Source organism: Scyliorhinus torazame, chromosome 4 (genome assembly GCF_047496885.1).
Source record: "Scyliorhinus torazame isolate Kashiwa2021f chromosome 4, sScyTor2.1, whole genome shotgun sequence".
In the NCBI taxonomy this organism is placed as follows: Eukaryota; Metazoa; Chordata; class Chondrichthyes; order Carcharhiniformes; family Scyliorhinidae; genus Scyliorhinus; species Scyliorhinus torazame.
The window spans coordinates 304,100,968-304,108,467 of NC_092710.1; the positions used below are offsets into that span (position 1 = coordinate 304,100,968).

At 57.2% G+C, this 7,500-nt stretch overlaps 10 non-coding genes across 10 annotated transcripts in view; all 10 read right to left on the reverse strand.

Annotated features, from left to right (window-relative positions):
- Positions 1–129: 129 nt before the first annotated feature.
- On the reverse strand, positions 130–248 carry LOC140411864 (5S ribosomal RNA). Its single transcript, XR_011941075.1, has one exon. It is a non-coding gene; the product is annotated as a 5S ribosomal RNA (ribosomal RNA).
- Positions 249–938: 690 nt separating this feature from the next.
- Positions 939–1,057, reverse strand: LOC140411865 (5S ribosomal RNA). Its single transcript, XR_011941076.1, has one exon. It is a non-coding gene; the product is annotated as a 5S ribosomal RNA (ribosomal RNA).
- Positions 1,058–1,751: 694 nt separating this feature from the next.
- On the reverse strand, positions 1,752–1,870 carry LOC140411867 (5S ribosomal RNA). The gene has a single exon (XR_011941077.1). It is a non-coding gene; the product is annotated as a 5S ribosomal RNA (ribosomal RNA).
- A 690-nt stretch (positions 1,871–2,560) lies between these two features.
- LOC140411868 (5S ribosomal RNA) lies at positions 2,561–2,679 on the reverse strand. The gene has a single exon (XR_011941078.1). It is a non-coding gene; the product is annotated as a 5S ribosomal RNA (ribosomal RNA).
- Positions 2,680–3,369: 690 nt separating this feature from the next.
- Positions 3,370–3,488, reverse strand: LOC140414174 (5S ribosomal RNA). Its single transcript, XR_011943317.1, has one exon. It is a non-coding gene; the product is annotated as a 5S ribosomal RNA (ribosomal RNA).
- A 694-nt stretch (positions 3,489–4,182) lies between these two features.
- On the reverse strand, positions 4,183–4,301 carry LOC140413607 (5S ribosomal RNA). The gene has a single exon (XR_011942770.1). It is a non-coding gene; the product is annotated as a 5S ribosomal RNA (ribosomal RNA).
- A 694-nt stretch (positions 4,302–4,995) lies between these two features.
- Positions 4,996–5,114, reverse strand: LOC140413991 (5S ribosomal RNA). The gene has a single exon (XR_011943139.1). It is a non-coding gene; the product is annotated as a 5S ribosomal RNA (ribosomal RNA).
- A 690-nt stretch (positions 5,115–5,804) lies between these two features.
- On the reverse strand, positions 5,805–5,923 carry LOC140414305 (5S ribosomal RNA). Its single transcript, XR_011943443.1, has one exon. It is a non-coding gene; the product is annotated as a 5S ribosomal RNA (ribosomal RNA).
- A 694-nt stretch (positions 5,924–6,617) lies between these two features.
- On the reverse strand, positions 6,618–6,736 carry LOC140411869 (5S ribosomal RNA). The gene has a single exon (XR_011941079.1). It is a non-coding gene; the product is annotated as a 5S ribosomal RNA (ribosomal RNA).
- A 690-nt stretch (positions 6,737–7,426) lies between these two features.
- Positions 7,427–7,500, reverse strand: part of LOC140411870 (5S ribosomal RNA) — a 119-nt gene continuing 45 nt past the window's right edge. Inside the window, exon 1 of the ribosomal RNA XR_011941080.1 lies at positions 7,427–7,500. This exon is cut by the window's right edge and continues 45 nt beyond it. This is a non-coding gene — a ribosomal RNA (5S ribosomal RNA).

Sequence of the window (7,500 nt, forward strand, 5' to 3'; positions counted from 1 at the left end):
AGCCGCCTGCCTGAGTTGAGCCCGCAGGCAAGTGTTGGGAGGAATGGCGAGGACGCAGAGAGCAGCAAAAGGTTGGCCTGCCTCTGGTGTGGAGAGTGCTTGGCGTGAGCAGTCACTGCTGGCCGCAAAAGCCTACTGCACCTGGTATTCCCAGGCGGTCTCCCATCCAAGTACTAACCAGGCCTGAGTCTGCTTAGCTTCCGAGATCAGACGAGATCGGGCGTTTTCAGACTAGTATGGCCGTAGGCATCTGCAGCACCGTCTTCTCGCCTATTCAAGCTGGCCACCCTAGCACCCTCGCCACTTCTTCTTTCCGGTTGTTTTCAATTTTTTCTCTCTCTTTTTCTACTTCTACTTCTACTTCTCCTCCTCTTTCTCTCCTTCTCCTGCTAATTCTAGCCTATATGCCTGATACTCGCTCCCCTTCATGCCGTCCCCACCTAGCTCTCTTTTTTCTTCTCCACCTCCTCAAGGAAAACTGCAAGCCCCGCCCACCTCACACCAGCCTGCCGCCTGCACGCTGCTGCCTTTCCACATTGCAACGCTGCGCACTTCTCTCAGCACAGCCAGCACAAGGGTCAGGCAGGCAATGCAAGCCAGCTCTCTCTTCCTTCGCTTTCCACACCAGCCCCAATGCCACAACTTGCATTCATGCGGCGCCTTCAGGCTAGGAGAACGTCCTGCCGACACACTGGCTTGCGGCCACACGGGCCAGCTGGCGGGCCCATCAAAGTGCAGCACGCCAAGGCACCCAACCGTGCTGCGTTGCAAAGGCCCGGCAAAGCTGCAGCAGCTGAATGGCCCGACCAAGCCGCCTGCCTGAGTTGAGCCCGCAGGCAAGTGTTGGGAGGAATGGCGAGGACGCAGAGAGCAGCAAAAGGTTGGCCTGCCTCTGGTGTGGAGAGTGCTTGGCGTGAGCAGTCTCTGCTGGCCGCAAAAGCCTACTGCACCTGGTATTCCCAGGCGGTCTCCCATCCAAGTACTAACCAGGCCTGAGTCTGCTTAGCTTCCGAGATCAGACGAGATCGGGCGTTTTCAGACTAGTATGGCCGTAGGCATCTGCAGCACCGTCTTCTCGCCTATTCAAGTTGGCCACCCTAGCACCCTCGCCACTTCTTCTTTCCGGTTGTTTTCAATTTTTTCTCTCTCATTTTCTACTTCTACTTCTACTTCTCCTCCTCTTTCTCTCCTTCTCCTGCTAATTCTAGCCTATATGCCTGATACTCGCTCCCCTTCATGCCGTCCCCACCTAGCTCTCTTTTTTCTTCTCCACCTCCCCAAGGAAAACTGCAAGCCCCGCCCACCTCACACCAGCCTGCCGCCTGCACGCTGCTGCCTTTCCACATTGCAACGCTGCGCACTTCTCTCAGCACAGCCAGCACAAGGGTCAGGCAGGCAATGCAAGCCAGCTCTCTCTTCCTTCGCTTTCCACACCAGCCCCAATGCCACAACTTGCATTCATGCGGCGCCTTCAGGCTAGGAGAGAGAACGTCCTGCCGACACACTGGCTTGCGGCCACACGGGCCAGCTGGCGTGCCCATCAAAGTGCAGCACGCCAAGGCACACAACCGTGCTGCGTTGCAAAGGCCCGGCAAAGCTGCAGCAGCTGAATGGCCTGACCAAGCCGCCTGCCTGAGTTGAGCCCGCAGGCAAGTGTTGGGAGGAATGGCGAGGACGCAGAGAGCAGCAAAAGGTTGGCCTGCCTCTGGTGTGGAGAGTGCTTGGCGTGAGCAGTCACTGCTGGCCGCAAAAGCCTACTGCACCTGGTATTCCCAGGCGGTCTCCCATCCAAGTACTAACCAGGCCTGAGTCTGCTTAGCTTCCGAGATCAGACGAGATCGGGCGTTTTCAGACTAGTATGGCCGTAGGCATCTGCAGCACCGTCTTCTCGCCTATTCAAGCTGGCCACCCTAGCACCCTCGCCACTTCTTCTTTCCGGTTGTTTTCAATTTTTTCTCTCTCTTTTTCTACTTCTACTTCTACTTCTCCTCCTCTTTCTCTCCTTCTCCTGCTAATTCTAGCCTATATGCCTGATACTCGCTCCCCTTCATGCCATCCCCACCGAGCTCTCTTTTTTCTTCTCCACCTCCTCAAGGAAAACTGCAAGCCCCGCCTACCTCACACCAGCCTGCCGCCTGCACGCTGCTGCCTTTCCACATTGCAACGCTGCGCACTTCTCTCAGCACAGCCAGCACAAGGGTCAGGCAGGCAATGCAAGCCAGCTCTCTCTTCCTTCGCTTTCCACACCAGCCCCAATGCCACAACTTGCATTCATGCGGCGCCTTCAGGCTAGGAGAACGTCCTGCCGACACACTGGCTTGCGGCCACACGGGCCAGCTGGCGGGCCCATCAAAGTGCAGCACGCCAAGGCACCCAACCGTGCTGCGTTGCAAAGGCCCGGCAAAGCTGCAGCAGCTGAATGGCCCGACCAAGCCGCCTGCCTGAGTTGAGCCCGCAGGCAAGTGTTGGGAGGAATGGCGAGGACGCAGAGAGCAGCAAAAGGTTGGCCTGCCTCTGGTGTGGAGAGTGCTTGGCGTGAGCAGTCTCTGCTGGCCGCCAAAGCCTACTGCACCTGGTATTCCCAGGCGGTCTCCCATCCAAGTACTAACCAGGCCTGAGTCTGCTTAGCTTCCGAGATCAGACGAGATCGGGCGTTTTCAGACTAGTATGGCCGTAGGCATCTGCAGCACCGTCTTCTCGCCTATTCAAGTTGGCCACCCTAGCACCCTCGCCACTTCTTCTTTCCGGTTGTTTTCAATTTTTTCTCTCTCTTTTTCTACTTCTACTTCTACTTCTCCTCCTCTTTCTCTCCTTCTCCTGCTAATTCTAGCCTATATGCCTGATACTCGCTCCCCTTCATGCCGTCCCCACCTAGCTCTCTTTTTTCTTCTCCACCTCCCCAAGGAAAACTGCAAGCCCCGCCCACCTCACACCAGCCTGCCGCCTGCACGCTGCTGCCTTTCCACATTGCAACGCTGCGCACTTCTCTCAGCACAGCCAGCACAAGGGTCAGGCAGGCAATGCAAGCCAGCTCTCTCTTCCTTCGCTTTCCACACAAGCCCCAATGCCACAACTTGCATTCATGCGGCGCCTTCAGGCTAGGAGAACGTCCTGCCGACACACTGGCTTGCGGCCACACGGGCCAGCTGGCGGGCCCATCAAAGTGCAGCACGCCAAGGCACCCAGCCGTGCTGCGTTGCAAAGGCCCGGCAAAGCTGCAGCAGCTGAATGGCCCGACCAAGCCGCCTGCCTGAATTGAGCCCGCAGGCAAGTGTTGGGAGGAATGGCGAGGACGCAGAGAGCAGCAAAAGGTTGGCCTGCCTCTGGTGTGGAGAGTGCTTGGCGTGAGCAGTCTCTGCTGGCCGCAAAAGCCTACTGCACCTGGTATTCCCAGGCGGTCTCCCATCCAAGTACTAACCAGGTCTGAGTCTGCTTAGCTTCCGAGATCAGACGAGATCGGGCATTTTCAGACTAGTATGGCCGTAGGCATCTGCAGCACCGTCTTCTCGCCTATTCAAGTTGGCCACCCTAGCACCCTCGCCACTTCTTCTTTCCGGTTGTTTTCAATTTTTTCTCTCTCTTTTTCTACTTCTACTTCTACTTCTCCTCCTCTTTCTCTCCTTCTCCTGCTAATTCTAGCCTATATGCCTGATACTCGCTCCCCTTCATGCCGTCCCCACCTAGCTCTCTTTTTTCTTCTCCACCTCCCCAAGGAAAACTGCAAGCCCCGCCCACCTCACACCAGCCTGCCGCCTGCACGCTGCTGCCTTTCCACATTGCAACGCTGCGCACTTCTCTCAGCACAGCCAGCACAAGGGTCAGGCAGGCAATGCAAGCCAGCTCTCTCTTCCTTCGCTTTCCACACCAGCCCCAATGCCACAACTTGCATTCATGCGGCGCCTTCAGGCTAGGAGAGAGAACGTCCTGCCGACACACTGGCTTGCGGCCACACGGGCCAGCTGGCGTGCCCATCAAAGTGCAGCACGCCAAGGCACACAACCGTGCTGCGTTGCAAAGGCCCGGCAAAGCTGCAGCAGCTGAATGGCCCGACCAAGCCGCCTGCCTGAGTTGAGCCCGCAGGCAAGTGTTGGGAGGAATGGCGAGGACGCAGAGAGCAGCAAAAGGTTGGCCTGCCTCTGGTGTGGAGAGTGCTTGGCGTGAGCAGTCACTGCTGGCCGCAAAAGCCTACTGCACCTGGTATTCCAAGGCGGTCTCCCATCCAAGTACTAACCAGGCCTGAGTCTGCTTAGCTTCCGAGATCAGACGAGATCGGGCGTTTTCAGACTAGTATGGCCGTAGGCATCTGCAGCACCGTCTTCTCGCCTATTCAAGCTGGCCACCCTAGCACCCTCGCCACTTCTTCTTTCCGGTTGTTTTCAATTTTTTCTCTCTCTTTTTCTACTTCTACTTCTACTTCTCCTCCTCTTTCTCTCCTTCTCCTGCTAATTCTAGCCTATATGCCTGATACTCGCTCCCCTTCATGCCGTCCCCACCTAGCTCTCTTTTTTCTTCTCCACCTCCCCAAGGAAAACTGCAAGCCCCGCCCACCTCACACCAGCCTGCCGCCTGCACGCTGCTGCCTTTCCACATTGCAACGCTGCGCACTTCTCTCAGCACAGCCAGCACAAGGGTCAGGCAGGCAATGCAAGCCAGCTCTCTCTTCCTTCGCTTTCCACACCAGCCCCAATGCCACAACTTGCATTCATGCGGCGCCTTCAGGCTAGGAGAGAGAACGTCCTGCCGACACACTGGCTTGCGGCCACACGGGCCAGCTGGCGTGCCCATCAAAGTGCAGCACGCCAAGGCACACAACCGTGCTGCGTTGCAAAGGCCCGGCAAAGCTGCAGCAGCTGAATGGCCCGACCAAGCCGCCTGCCTGAGTTGAGCCCGCAGGCAAGTGTTGGGAGGAATGGCGAGGACGCAGAGAGCAGCAAAAGGTTGGCCTGCCTCTGGTGTGGAGAGTGCTTGGCGTGAGCAGTCACTGCTGGCCGCAAAAGCCTACTGCACCTGGTATTCCCAGGCGGTCTCCCATCCAAGTACTAACCAGGCCTGAGTCTGCTTAGCTTCCGAGATCAGACGAGATCGGGCGTTTTCATACTAGTATGGCCGTAGGCATCTGCAGCACCGTCTTCTCGCCTATTCAAGCTGGCCACCCTAGCACCCTCGCCACTTCTTCTTTCCGGTTGTTTTCAATTTTTTCTCTCTCTTTTTCTACTTCTACTTCTACTTCTCCTCCTCTTTCTCTCCTTCTCCTGCTAATTCTAGCCTATATGCCTGATACTCGCTCCCCTTCATGCCGTCCCCACCTAGCTCTCTTTTTTCTTCTCCACCTCCCCAAGGAAAACTGCAAGCCCCGCCCACCTCACACCAGCCTGCCGCCTGCACGCTGCTGCCTTTCCACATTGCAACGCTGCGCACTTCTCTCAGCACAGCCAGCACAAGGGTCAGGCAGGCAATGCAAGCCAGCTCTCTCTTCCTTCGCTTTCCACACCAGCCCCAATGCCACAACTTGCATTCATGCGGCGCCTTCAGGCTAGGAGAACGTCCTGCCGACACACTGGCTTGCGGCCACACGGGCCAGCTGGCGGGCCCATCAAAGTGCAGCACGCCAAGGCACACAACCGTGCTGCGTTGCAAAGGCCCGGCAAAGCTGCAGCAGCTGAATGGCCCGACCAAGCCGCCTGCCTGAGTTGAGCCCGCAGGCAAGTGTTGGGAGGAATGGCGAGGACGCAGAGAGCAGCAAAAGGTTGGCCTGCCTCTGGTGTGGAGAGTGCTTGGCGTGAGCAGTCTCTGCTGGCCGCAAAAGCCTACTGCACTTGGTATTCCCAGGCGGTCTCCCATCCAAGTACTAACCAGGCCTGAGTCTGCTTAGCTTCCGAGATCAGACGAGATCGGGCGTTTTCAGACTAGTATGGCCGTAGGCATCTGCAGCACCGTCTTCTCGCCTATTCAAGCTGGCCACCCTAGCACCCTCGCCACTTCTTCTTTCCGGTTGTTTTCAATTTTCTCTCTCTCTTTTTCTACTTCTACTTCTACTTCTCCTCCTCTTTCTCTCCTTCTCCTGCTAATTCTAGCCTATATGCCTGATACTCGCTCCCCTTCATGCCGTCCCCACCTAGCTCTCTTTTTTCTTCTCCACCTCTCCAAGGAAAACTGCAAGCCCCGCCCACCTCACACCAGCCTGCCGCCTGCACGCTGCTGCCTTTCCACATTGCAACGCTGCGCACTTCTCTCAGCACAGCCAGCACAAGGGTCAGGCAGGCAATGCAAGCCAGCTCTCTCTTCCTTCGCTTTCCACACCAGCCCCAATGCCACAACTTGCATTCATGCGGCGCCTTCAGGCTAGGAGAGAGAACGTCCTGCCGACACACTGGCTTGCGGCCACACGGGCCAGCTGGCGTGCCCATCAAAGTGCAGCACGCCAAGGCACACAACCGTGCTGCGTTGCAAAGGCCCGGCAAAGCTGCAGCAGCTGAATGGCCCGACCAAGCCGCCTGCCTGAGTTGAGCCCGCAGGCAAGTGTTGGGAGGAATGGCGAGGACGCAGAGAGCAGCAAAAGGTTGGCCTGCCTCTGGTGTGGAGAGTGCTTGGCGTGAGCAGTCTCTGCTGGCCGCAAAAGCCTACTGCACCTGGTATTCCCAGGCGGTCTCCCATCCAAGTACTAACCAGGCCTGAGTCTGCTTAGCTTCCGAGATCAGACGAGATCGGGCGTTTTCAGACTAGTATGGCCGTAGGCATCTGCAGCACCGTCTTCTCGCCTATTCAAGCTGGCCACCCTAGCACCCTCGCCACTTCTTCTTTCCGGTTGTTTTCAATTTTTTCTCTCTCTTTTTCTACTTCTACTTCTACTTCTCCTCCTCTTTCTCTCCTTCTCCTGCTAATTCTAGCCTATATGCCTGATACTCGCTCCCCTTCATGCCATCCCCACCGAGCTCTCTTTTTTCTTCTCCACCTCCTCAAGGAAAACTGCAAGCCCCGCCTACCTCACACCAGCCTGCCGCCTGCACGCTGCTGCCTTTCCACATTGCAACGCTGCGCACTTCTCTCAGCACAGCCAGCACAAGGGTCAGGCAGGCAATGCAAGCCAGCTCTCTCTTCCTTCGCTTTCCACACCAGCCCCAATGCCACAACTTGCATTCATGCGGCGCCTTCAGGCTAGGAGAACGTCCTGCCGACACACTGGCTTGCGGCCACACGGGCCAGCTGGCGGGCCCATCAAAGTGCAGCACGCCAAGGCACCCAACCGTGCTGCGTTGCAAAGGCCCGGCAAAGCTGCAGCAGCTGAATGGCCCGACCAAGCCGCCTGCCTGAGTTGAGCCCGCAGGCAAGTGTTGGGAGGAATGGCGAGGACGCAGAGAGCAGCAAAAGGTTGGCCTGCCTCTGGTGTGGAGAGTGCTTGGCGTGAGCAGTCTCTGCTGGCCGCAAAAGCCTACTGCACCTGGTATTCCCAGGCGGTCTCCCATCCAAGTACTAACCAGGCCTGAGTCTGCTTAGCTTCCG